This window comes from Monomorium pharaonis, chromosome 3 (assembly GCF_013373865.1).
Source record: "Monomorium pharaonis isolate MP-MQ-018 chromosome 3, ASM1337386v2, whole genome shotgun sequence".
Classification (NCBI taxonomy): domain Eukaryota; kingdom Metazoa; phylum Arthropoda; class Insecta; order Hymenoptera; family Formicidae; genus Monomorium; species Monomorium pharaonis.
In genome coordinates this window covers 16409546-16422715 of record NC_050469.1, presented here as the reverse complement: position 1 = coordinate 16422715, position 13170 = coordinate 16409546, and the positions used below count along the sequence as shown (strand labels likewise).

The 13170-nt window shown below is 48.8% G+C and overlaps 1 pseudogene; it reads left to right on the top strand.

Annotated features, from left to right (window-relative positions):
• The first annotated feature begins 5365 nt into the window (after positions 1-5365).
• LOC114254110 overlaps positions 5366-13170 on the top strand; it is an 8301-nt pseudogene continuing 496 nt past the window's right edge.

Sequence of the window (13170 nt, the reverse complement as noted above, 5' to 3'; positions counted from 1 at the left end):
GCGAGAGTGGGGCGGATGCGCCGTTTCCGCGCGATCCCGACCGACGCTACGCGCGATTGACCGATGCGACCGGAGTGGGGGAAATGTCCCCACGCGGTATAAAACCGAGCCGCGAGAGCTCTCGAGAGCTTTTCGCGCGATAACAACGATACGAGCAACATCGTGCGCGATCGTTCCGTGTGCCGACACGTTAAAGCGTATACACACGCGTCGCATGTGCGACATCGATAGCACGCGTCTGTGCGTGAGCGATACGAAGCGAAATAGCCCGCTCTGTCCATTTTCGATAACACTTGTGTGAATAAGCGCCGCGGACAGGTGTGTGTCATTTCTCCAACATTTATCATACCTGAATAAATGATGAATAAACCGTTTTGTTACTGTTCATAAACATTAAGGCGCTGTTACTCACTTGTTCTCTCGTGCATCCTCGTCTTCACGGTGAGCCCGAATCCTGTGAAAGAAAAGTCACCTCGTTAAAAACGCGACCGCGGGTAAAAACAAAACCTAAAAATCATACTTACCTGGCGAAGTTCCCGTGTGGTGATCCAGCGACGACGGCGATCCTCAGCGACGGCAGCAGCACCTAAAACAGAAATATAGAAAGGATTAGTGAGTTTGTGCGACGCATACGAGGCCCAGCGCGACGAGCAGAGCATCGTAGCGTGAGCATCCGGGACGCCACGCGCAGCGACGGCGGCGGCCTCCCACATAGCAACAGCAGTTCCGAGGGCATTGGAAGGACCGTACTGCAACCCCTTGCTTCTTATTGGGTCAAAAAAGCTGGCGACCGTGTCAAGGAGAAATCCAAGTATTCACTAGGTCACGATATTCCGTCGATCGATTCCTCGGTCACAACCTAACTATCAGCGAAATCGACCTGCGAGGATGTAATAAAATAAACACCGAACATATATGTGAGGCGACGCATGCGATAAATAAGATAAACTCGAATGCGATCTGCGAAGTACAAATATACAGGGTGTTTGGTAAAGATTTATGCAATTTTTATAAGCAGGTAGAGCGCATTAAGCTGAACATAAAATCCTCATCGTTTTTCCATTTTCGCAATAGTTAACGAGTTATAGACTTGTAAAATTTCTGTATTAGCCCGGCCTACTGGCAAATGCAAGCACGTCAAGCGCCCGACCGCGGTGGCCGCCCCTTCCTAGCGCTTGAACCTTGAGATTGCTAGGCGCGCGGAGGGAGTTGTTACAACAAGCGGCAATGGCTACGCACAATGTGTACGTGTACATACATGTGTACAAAAAAATATCAATTTTAATGCTTAAAGAAGCAATTACTAAATTTATTTTTTTTAATAAATAATGATTATTTTTAATAAAAAATATTTTTTTGATGATAGTCTTAAATGTTGTAAACTGTTATAAATTTTAAAAGAAGCTATTATCATGTGCTGAAAAATAAATTTATTCTTCTTTAAACAATATTAGAAAATTTTATCGATTAAAATGGAAATAACAACCAAATAAAATGTTTGTTTCAACTTTATATTCTTAATTAAAAATTAAATAACGAGGATATTTATATTTTTAATAAAATTAATCCTTGTGATAGACTTATAATACACGGAAAAAACTTTATGATAAAAATTATTATGGTAAGTAATAAACGCGTGACAAGGAGAAATTATGAAAATTTTTATTATGTTTTTCATCAAATTACGATAATATTTACATTACTTATATGATATAATTCTCTGAAATTTCTTCTTACAGTTTGTGGTTACTATCATAAATAATAAATCATACATAATTTTACTATAAAATTTTCTCCGTGTAGATTTACGAATATATGAATTTATTAAATGTTTGAAAACTTATAAACAATATTTATTTAATTCAAGAAAATTTAGTATGTAATGTGTGTGTGTGTTTGGTGTGTGTGTGTGTGTGTGTGTGTGTGTGTGTGTGTGTGTGTGTGTGTGTGTGTGTGTGTGTGTGTGTGTGTGTGTGTGTGTGTGTGTGCGTGTGTGTGTGTGTGTGTGTGTGTGTGTGCGAGAAAAGAATAATAATCACTTTGTGTCAGGAAAATGAATAATCATTCCTTAGTTCGCGATTTTATATCACTATTATTATTCATGCTGATTACTATACAATACACGCACACGTAGAAAAATATGATTCTAGTTTTAAGAAAATCAATTATTCATTTTTAATTTTATTCTTTTTTAATAATTATCTTATTTTTAACGGTTGAAAAGAATATTCTATTGATAATAAACACCTCACTTTACACAAAACAAATAATGTTTAACATTTTCGTGTATGTACACACACACACACACACACACACACACACACACACACACACACACACACACACACACACACACATTACATACTAAAATTTTCTTGAATTAAATAAATATTGTTTATAAGTTTTCAAACATTTAATAAATTCATATATTTGTAAATCTACACGGAGAAAATTTTATATTAAAATTATGTATGATTTATTATCTATGATAGTAACCACGAACTGTAAGAAGAAATTTCAGAGAGTTATACCATATAAGTAGTGTAAATATTATCGTAATTTGATAAAAAACATAATAAAAATTTTCATAATTCCTTCTTGTCACGCGTTTACTACTTACCATAGTAATTTTTACCATAAAGTTTTTTCCGTGTATTATAAGTCTATCACAAGGATTAATTTTATTAAAAATATAAATATCCTTGTTATTTAATTTTTAATTAAGAATATAAAGTTGAAACATTTTATTTGGTTGTTATTTCCATTTTAATCGATAAAATTTTCTAATGTTGTTTAAAGAAGGATAAATTTGTTTTTGAGCATGATAATAGCTTCTTTTAAAATTTATGACAGTTTACGACATTTAAGACTATCACCAAAAAAAAATTTTTATTAAAAATAATCATTATTTATTAAAAAAAATAAATTTAGTAATTGCTTCTTTAAACATTAGAACTGATATTTTTTGTACACATGTATGTACACGTACACATTGTGCGTAGCCATTGCCGCTCGTTGTAACAACTCCTCCCGCGCGCTCAAGGTTCAAGCGCTAGGGAGGGGCGGCTGCCACGGTCGGCGCTCGGCGTGCTTGCATTTGCCGGTAGGCCGGGCTAATACAGAAAATTTTACAAGTCTATAACTCGTTAACTATTGCGAAAGTGGAAAAACGATGAGGATTTTATCTTCAGCTTAATGCGCTCTACCTGCTTATAAAAATTGCATAAATCTTTACCAAACACCCTGTATATACACAATCGCAACCTACACTGTAATATAAACCATATCATAAGCGAATGCGCAATTTGGATTAAGACTCACGACTCTTGGTTGTACTCTACAGCAAAACCCGAAGAAATTAGTATAAAATGCCTAGACCATCCCGAAGGTAAAGAAATGATAAACAATACCGGGAAAATAATTATAAACAAAGATTGCAAGATAGTTACAACTGAACTAATTATTAAACCACACAAAACTATCAGTTCTAAAATCCTAGACACATACATGCCTAGGATAAATATTACAATGATACACGAAATTCCTTTAGATAACCACACAGACAGTATACACTTGAGAAAAATTTCTGACAACCCACACGATTTCGGATACCTAAAAATGAGTTTAGAAAAAATTAAATAAGAACTGGAGAGTGACCAAGAGCCGTTCTTCCGGAAAAAACAATTCATATATCCAATGACAACCAGCGGCGTTACCGCCTTAATCATAATAGCCATCATGATTTACATAATATATACAAAACAAACTAGCAAACCACCAAGGCCTAACAAAGCAGGTTGTCATCTGAGAACAAAGCTGTAAGCGAAAACATCGCACCCTCGTTTTCTTATCTAACGGGGGAGGGATGTTGTAAGCCGATTACAACCATATCTATTATAATTGCGACACGCATCTTTCGAAAGACGTTGCAAGAAGCACCTCTTTCGAAAGACGCACAAGAATCCGCCGCGCTCACGGAAGTCCCAAGCAACTTCCGTGAGATTACAACAGCGCGCTCGGAAGCAGTCTGCATTGCCCCAGAAATAGGCTCTATGCTGCAAAATCAAACCGCAAGGCTACCGCGTTCCGATGTCGAAACGCTTAGCCTCGCGGAAGCTACCGACGCCCGGTCACTGGCCCCCGAAATTGCGCCAGATATCATAATATATAAACGCGACCACACCGTGACCGAGCGGAGAGTATCATAACAGCGACCGAGCATCGTCGCATACCGTAAACATTATCGCAAGTGTTACGTGACATCAACACAGCTGACTGTAAGCGCAAGAGAAAGAAATAAAGACAACGAACAAGCAAGTAAGAAGCATCTTCTTTTCTCTCATACACCGAGCCGAACCTTCACCCTTTGGGTCCTAACCCTTAAGGCAGGACGAATCCCAACTACCGACGGGAAAGAATTCCCAAAACGAGCAAACGCTCACAACAAGGGTGAGCCTTGCGATGATGTAAACCTCGTCCGGTTGCCGTATCAAAGGACCTATCGCATTCCGGAAATTCGCAAAGATAGTCTCGGCTCGCCGCCGCCCCAGAGGGAACGGCTGCGGCCCTTCTCCTAACACTAGTTGGACCCCTAAGGCCAGATGGCCCGAGGTTATTATCCATCCGAGGCTTATTCCTAGTATTTGAGCTAACTAATACGAACAAAGGGGCTGGCAACCCCAGTGTCCTAGGACGCCACCACAGCATTCAGCCGCCCGACGAATCGGAGCGTTATCGGAGTTACCACGAGGAGATAGCTGGGTGACTTGTTTGTGAGAGGCTTAGGGCCACTTGCACCAAGCTCTGATCAACTTAATCGTTGATTAAAAGGTTGCCAACTTGAGAATACTTGAGAATATAATCCAGTGTGACCAATTTTACCTCTGACGAGGCGATATTAGTCTAACCTATTTCGTTATTTTATCATGTAGTTAACGTAGTATTAATAATATGAACACCAATGATAGCGATGCGTGTAAAAAAATGTACAGTGTAAGTACATACCCGAAATTTATGTTTACATTATATTTCAACAGAATTTATACATATACTATATCTTAACAGAATTTTCTATTCTATCTTGAGGAAAAATTCATTTATTAGTAAGAACTTTTCAACAAGAATTGTTTGAAACATTCATATATTAAATAAATAACTTTTATCTTATTTTTAACTTATTTGACTTATTCTTTTTACTCCTTATTTTTAATTATTAACGCAATATTAGATATAATTGATATAATAGCACGTTGGACCCATACCCGATGTAACTATATTTCAATAATAAAAAATTTATTTGAATAGATTTAAAAAAGCGATTAAATTATAATTATTTAATAAATAAATAATTAATAATTTGCAGAATATGCAACGAACAAGAAATTTTACAATTTCTGAGAAAAATGATTTATTAAATTTAATTTTTTTACATCGTCACATAATCGAAAATAAAATAACCGACAATATAAATACTTTACAAAAAGAAGAGGCATGGACAAATATAACAATTGAGTACAATAAGAACAGAGCAATTATTAGATCTGAAAAAAGTTTACGTCTTTGTTGGGACAATATAAAAAGAGAAACAAGGAAATACTGCGCAACACAAAAGCGTGAAAGTTACAAAACAGGTAAATTTATTTATTAATACTGTAACCGTGAATTTTCAATTATGATGTGCTACGGATAGCCGCGGTTAATTCAGGGTTCGGGCGGCGGGCTGGTTGAATGAATGACGAAGGCAAGCGGTATATGTTTAACAATAGTAATTATTCCACTAAATGCCTATCTAATATGTACAAGTTCCCTACTCTAATAACTTACAACTAAGATCTCGCTATGCGAGTCGCGGGCGATTTATTATGGCGACGCGTGTCGCAGGGCGCATGTGCGCGTCGAGTATTCGGTGCCGGATTGGCCCGCTGCGGCGGGCGTATGGCCCATGTATCGGTCGGTGCGTCGATCGGCGTTAGCGGCCGGTCTTACGGATTACAATGCTCGTGGCGGTGTAATCGCGGCGGTGTAATGCGTGGCAGCGTTCGTGTCGGTCGCGGTGGTAGCCGGATTGGCTGCGGCGTTACGGTCGCGGCTGCGCGGTACGGTGCGGCGTTCGCATTCGCCGAGTCGGTCGGTGCGGCGTCACGATTGGTCCCGGCGGTGCGCGACTGCGCGGTATGGCGCGGAGCTCGGCTCGACAGCCACGGTGATCAGCTGTTCGACGATCAGCTGTTATTATCGTCGAGGATCATCCCGCATGAATGATCCTCCGCGTCGGCGGTTTCCCCTCAGTACGGGGTCCCCGTGTGCGGTCGGGATCGGTAGCTCAATACGCGTACCGGGATCCGGGTGTCGAGCGGGGCGGTGTGTTGCCACTCACAGCGTGGCGCGAGGAAGCGCTCAATGCGCGCTAGTAAAGGAGGCCGGGTTTGCGGTTATGTTTGACACTCAGTGCGTGCTCTGGATGCTCAGCTCAATTCGCTGAGTGGATCGGTCGGCTCAGTACGCTAGACCGGGGAGATCTGATTCCTTATCACCAGCGGAGGGCTTTTATAGCCCCCGTTTGGTGACAAGAGGAGCGGAGATGTGCGGGGAGACCGAGATAAGCGGAGGGGACTACACGAGGTAGGAGGGTAACGGCCTCGTATCTATATGCCTTAACGTGGCGGAGGAACGGCTCGTTACACCTCCCCCTCGGCAGACCCCGTCCCTATGTACAATGAAAAACGGATGCTTTATTTAATGAATATACCAAGACCCGTCGAGCTGGTGTTTTATCACGATACGGCGTCCGAGGGCCTGGTGACGGTAGCGGCGGCCTGGCGGTATGCGCTCCCACGGGATGGTCCGCAGGATGTCTCCGGGGATGACGAATCGTTCGGCGGACGGTGAGGTCGGTGACGTCGACGGTGCGGTTGCTGGTGGCGGCGGTGTCGATGGTGGCCGGGTGAAGTACCCGGTCGGCGTTGATATCGGCTGTGGCCGGGTGAAATACCCGGTTGTCGCGGGCGGCGTCGGTGGCGGTGTCGGCAGCAACGGCTGTGCAGGCGCAGCTGGGGTTGTTTCGGCAGCGGTAGACGGCGGCGCAAGCCCTGGTGTCGGAGCGGGCGGTGGTACGGCCGGTGCGGCCTCTCTGCTTGGCGGAGCGGTGGGGCCGGGCTCCTCGATGCGCAACGCTGCGATGTCAGGCATCGACGCGGGTGTCGTGCGCTCCTCCGGTGCGGCGGTTCCATCGTCGTCGTCGTCGTCCAGGTCCGACAACGTGAACCCGAATGTGGCGAGCAATACACTCCGCCCGTTGTCGGTGACGGTTGACGTTCCGGCGTATAGGCGCTCTTGGCGCGAGCACGTGGTTCGCTGGCGGGCTACTGCCGGTCGGCATGGTCCGGATGGTGGTGTCGGAGCCGGGGCCGGAGCTGGTGCGGCGGTGTTGAGCGGATCGTTGTCGCGCCGTTGGTCGCGTGCCGTTGGCCGTGTGGATGCCTCGAACGGTCGGCTGCTTGTCGGGATCCGAGGAGGTCCGGCAATGGCTCGGGCGAGACGGTCTCGAAGGGAGCTCTTCTGCTTTGGTATCTTGCTGCTTCGGCTACTCCCTTTCTGATCTGGTGGGCTCATCGCGCCTTTTTATACCCTCCGTTTCTGTTGTTATTCGGTGTCCGGACTCTCCTTCAAGTCCTTTACGTGTACGGTTCCCAAAATCTTGTTGTTATTGTCGCGGAGTCGCACGATGACAGGTGATATGTGGCGGTCGACTGTGTACGGCCCGGTGTATCGAGGCGCCAACTTTCCCGCGAAGTTTTCCTGCGCGTTGGAGAGCGGATGTTCGCGGCGGTAGACTTGCTGACCGATCTCGGGTCTCCAGTCGCGCCTTCGCAGATTGTAATATTGGGCTTGCCGTGCGGTTGCTTCTTCCTGACGGCGCGTGGCGATTTCAAATCGGTCGCGCAATTTTCGAATTTGTTGCGCCCGCGCGGTAGGTCGGCCGGCTGGCAGGTCCTCTTCCAGGGTTTGTTCGGTCCTGGCTCGTAGCGTGCCGGGTGCGGTAAGTTCGTGGCCATATGTGAGCATCGCTGATGTATACCCGGTGCTTTCGTGAACGGCGGTGTTGGCGGCGAACGTTAGTTGCGGTAGATGGCGGTCCCAGTGGCGGTGGTTTTGGTCGACGAATTGCGCGACCATCGCTTTGAGCGTTCTATTGGCTCGCTCGACCGGATTGCATTGCGGTGAGTATGGCGGCGTTTTTCGATGATCGATGCCGGCTTGCGCGAGTAGGTCCGTGAATTCGCGGCTGATGAACTGGCGGCCGTTGTCCGTGATGATCCGGCGGGGGCATCCGTGTTGCAGTATTATTTCCTTCTCGACGGCCCTTGTCACGGCGGTGGCGGTGGCTTGCCGTAGTGGCTTCGTCGTTAGCTATTTTGTAAAAACGTCTTGGCACACTAGGATCCAGGTGTGCCCTTCGGAGGATCTTGGTAGCGGCCCTATGAGGTCGATGGCTATGACCACGTTAGGTGCATCCACACTGGCGTGGTGCATGCGTCCGGCCGTTTGTTGCTGTGATGGTTTATGCTCCCGGCAGTTCGTGCAGCGGCGGACGTATTGTGTTGCCTGTCGAAACATCCCTGGCCAGTAGTATTTTTGTGCCAGTCGGGCCAATGTCTTTGCGATCCCCAGGTGGCCGGCGGTAGGGGCGTCGTGACATTCCTTCAAGACTTCTTGTCTCTGTTGTTGCGGCACGCAGAGCTTCCATGCGGTTGGCTCCTCGTTGTCATCGGTGAAATGACGCTCGTGAAAGTGGCGATATAGGTTGCCATTCTGTATTGAGTAGTCTGGCAGCTTATCTGGTTTTTCTCGAACGGTCTGCATCGTACGCTGGTGCCACTTGCATGTCGGTATCACGGCTGCCAGTGCTTGTCCGGTGTCGTCGTTCTCCTCTTCATCCTCCCCCTCCTCTAGGGGCTGACGCGACAAGGCGTCGGGCACGTAATTCAGGGCGCCTTTCCGGTACTCTACCTCGAAGTCGTGTTGTTGTAGGGCCACTGCCCATCGTGCCAGGCGGCCGGTCGGGTTTTCCAGCGAGCGGAGCCAGCGGAGAGAGAAATGGTCGGTGATGACGCGGAACCGGTATCCCTCCAGGTACGGTCGCATTTTCTCTATGCCCCATACGACCGCGAGGCATTCTTTTTCGGTTGCGGAATAGTGCTTCTCGGGTTGCCTCAGTGCTCTGCTTGCATACGCAACCACGCGCTCCTGTCCCTCGATCGTCTGGGTTAGGACTGCCCCCAGCCCCGCGTCGCTGGCGTCCGTCTGTAGAACGAAGGTGGCCGAGAAGTCCGGGCAATGCAGTACTGGTGCGGAGGCGAGGTTGTTTCGTATGTTTTCGAAGGCCCGTTGTTGGCTGGCGGTCCACTCCCATCGTCTGTTTTTCCGGAGGAGGTCGTTTAACGGTGCGGCCAGTGTTGCTATGTTGGGTATGAAGCGGCGGTACCAGGAAGTCATTCCCAGAAATCGTCGAAGGGCCGGTAGGGAGGCGGGCGGCGGGATGTCCATAATGGCCTTTACCTTGTCCGGGTCGGTTCTTAGTCCCTCCTGGTCGACGACGTGTCCGAGATACCTTAGGTTGGGCCGCGCGAAGTGGCACTTGTCCGTGTTGATCTTCAGGTTTGCGTCTAGCAACCGTTGCAGTACCTCGCGGAGATTGCGGAGGTGTTCGTTAAATGTCCTTCCGAGCACTATGTCGTCGAGGTAGGCGAAGGCTCGCGGTTCCATGTCCGGGCCGATAACGCGGTCCAGTAGTCGCTGGAATGTAGCTGGTGCGGCGTGGAGTCCGAAGGGCATCACTGTGAAACGGAATTGTCCTCTTCCCGGTATGGCGAAGGCGGTCATTGGTCGGCTGTCCGGGTGCAGGGCGACTTGCCAGTACCCGTTCTTAAGGTCGATGGTTGATAAGAAACGGGCTTCTCGTAGTTGGTCGAGAATGTGTTGCACTGGTGGTAGCGGGTAGGCATCTCGTACCGTGACTTCGTTGACCTTACGAAAGTCAATGCAGAAGCGGTACCGTCCGTCTTTCTTCTTCGCCAAGACCACGCCGGAATTCCAGGGACTGCTGGTAGGCTCGATGTGTCCTTCGTGCAGCATCTCGTCGATCTCTTTGTCAATGATTCCCTGTAGAGCGGGGTTAAATGTTCGGTATCGCTGCCGTATCGGTTCCTGGTCACTCTTCAGGCGGATGCGGTGTTCGGTGAGCGGCGTGGTGCCTCTTAGTTGTGTGAATTTCGGCAAAAACTCGTCCAGCAATGCTTGCAGTTCCGTGTTTTGTTCATCGGAGCAGGCGGTAAGTCCGGCGGTTGGTTCGGCGGTCGATGTTTCGGCGGTCGATGTTTCGGCGGACCGTAAGGCGGCGATCGTAGGAAGGCTCCAGCGGAACCCGGCTTTGCGCAGCAGGTGGACGCCGGCGATCACGGTGGAGGTCAGCCCTGGCAACACATGGAAGGTCTGTAGTCCGCAGTAGTGCCCCAGGCGTATTTGGACGCGCATTTCCTCGTTGATTCGGCCGGTTCGTCCATCGGCCAGTTGCACGGCGGCGGTGATGCGGCGGACTTGGGCATACGGTCGTATGCGTTCGGCGGTATCCTCGGCCACGTATGAAAGGATTGCGCCGCAATCCAGCAGGGCGTCGTGTTGTTGCCCGGCGATCTCGATCGTCCCCCATGGTCGCGGATCGGTCGTTTCGTTGCGGGGGCTGATGCTCGGCAGCTGGGCTCTTACGCGCCGGTGTCCGGGCTGGCGGTAGACCGGGAGGCCCCCTGGTTCTCCTCGGCCTGCTTGGCGTTTCCCGGCGTGCCGTGGCAATTCCGGGTGAGCACCCCCTCCTTCCCGCACTGCGAGCAGAATAATTTCGGGGGTCTCTTACAGAAGCGGCGGGTATGTCCTCGTTGCCCGCAACCCCAGCAGCACTCGCGGGAGTCGTATGCAGGGATGATGGCGGCGGCGGCGGTCTCTTCGGCTTCTCCTTGCCCATCGGTGGTTGGTATTCCCGTTCATAGCGCCTGGCGCGCTCGTAATCATCGGTGAGCCGCAGTAGTCCCGGGAGGTCGAGAAAGTCATTGCGGCGCGCATATAGGTGGTATTCCGGCCGCAAGTTATGATAGATGCGCTCCAGGCGGTCTTCCGCGGTTATCCCTCCGTGGCGACGCATCAAAGTCTGGAGTGCCGTCACGTACTCCCGTGCGGTCTCGTTCGGCCCCTGAGTTCGGCGGGCGATCTCGGCTTCTAGTTCGAAGCGGGTCCTGGTGGGCACGAAGTATCGCCGGAAATCCCTTTCGAAGTCCGCCCAGCTCCTCCAGTCATCCCGGTTGTTGCGATACCAGAGTAGCGCCTGGTCTTTGAAAAGTAGTGGAAGGCACCGTTGTAACTGTGCCTGCGTCAGCCCGTAGCTGAGGCGTAGATCCTCAAGGCGCTCTAGGAAGGCGACGCCGTCCTTTCCGTCGAACTGGCATCCCCACTTGCGGACGGTATCGAGTAGTGCGGCGGTGTCCGAGAAGGTACCCCGGCGTCGTGTTCGGGGGGTCCCTCGGACGGTCTCTATCTCGTCCGCGCTGCTGTCGTCGGCCGTGGTTCCTCCGTCCATCCTCTCCCGTTTGGCTGATCCGTCGGCGCGGAATTTATCGCTCGTGGTCGGCATTATCGCGGTATTTTTGCCTATTCATTCAACCAGTCCCTGTTCGGGCGCCATTTTGTAACCGTGAATTTTCAATTATGATGTGCTACGGATAGCCGCGGTTAATTCAGGGTTCGGGCGGCGGGCTGGTTGAATGAATGACGAAGGCAAGCGGTATATGTTTAACAATAGTATTTATTCCACTAAATGCCTATCTAATATGTACAAGTTCGATACTCTAATAACTTACAACTAAGATCTCGCTATGCGAGTCGCGGGCGATTTATTATGGCGACGCGTGTCGCAGGGCGCATGTGCGCGTCGAGTATTCGGTGCCGGATTGGCTGCAGCGGGCGTACGGTCCGTGTATCGGTCGGTGCGTCGATCGGCGTTAGCGGCCGGTCTTACGGATTACAATGCTTGTGGCGGTGTAATCGCGGCGGTGTAATGCGTGGCGGCGTTCGTGTCGGTCGCGGTGGTAGCCGGATTGGCTGCGGCGTTACGGTCGCGGCTGCGCGGTACGGTGCGGCGTTCGCATTCGCCGAGTCGGTCGGTGCGGCGTCACGATTGGTCCCGGCGGTGCGCGACTGCGCGGTACGGCGCGGAGCTCGGCTCGACAGCCACGGTGATCAGCTGTTCGACGATCAGCTGTTATTATCGTCGAGGATCATCCCGCGTGGATGATCCTCCGCGTCGGCGGTTTCCCCTCAGTACGGGGTCCCCGTGTGCGGTCGGGATCGGTAGCTCAATACGCGTACCGGGATCCGGGTGTCGAGCGGGGCGGTGTGTTGCCACTCACAGCGTGGCGCGAGGAAGCGCTCAATGCGCGCTAGTGAAGGAGGCCGGGTTTGCGGTTATGTTTGGCACTCAGTGCGTGCTCTGGATGCTCAGCTCAATTCGCTGAGTGGATCGATCGGCTCAGTACGCTAGACCGGGGAGATCTGATTCCTTATCACCAGCGGAGGGCTTTTATAGCCCCCGTTTGGTGACAAGAGGAGCGGAGATGTGCGGGGAGACCGAGATAAGCGGAGGGGACTACACGAGGTAGGAGGGTAACGGCCTCGTATCTATATGCCTTAACGTGGCGGAGGAACGGCTCGTTACAATACTATAACGAAAATTTTAATTTCATAAATTTTTATTGCATTTGTAGGTGGAGGTGTCGTGGATTTTACAAAAAATGAGTTGTTCGAACGAGCCCGAGAAATTATGGGTGAAACTACAGTAAGTGGATTATTTAATCCATTTGATTCCGATTGTATTGAAGATTGCACAAATACTGTTGGCAATATATTAGAAGATGAAACTGAAAATATATCACAAACAAATAATTCAACGGAGATATTTTCAGTAAGTTGTCAACAAATAATGTTTATTAAATTTGTAAATTTTATTATATTTTAATTTTATATTTCAAATTTTTAGTACTTGGTTAAAAATAAAGAAATTAACGAGTGGAAATCTTGGGATCCTAAAAAATTAAAATCGCAAAAATGTTCTTTGCTACAAGTTAA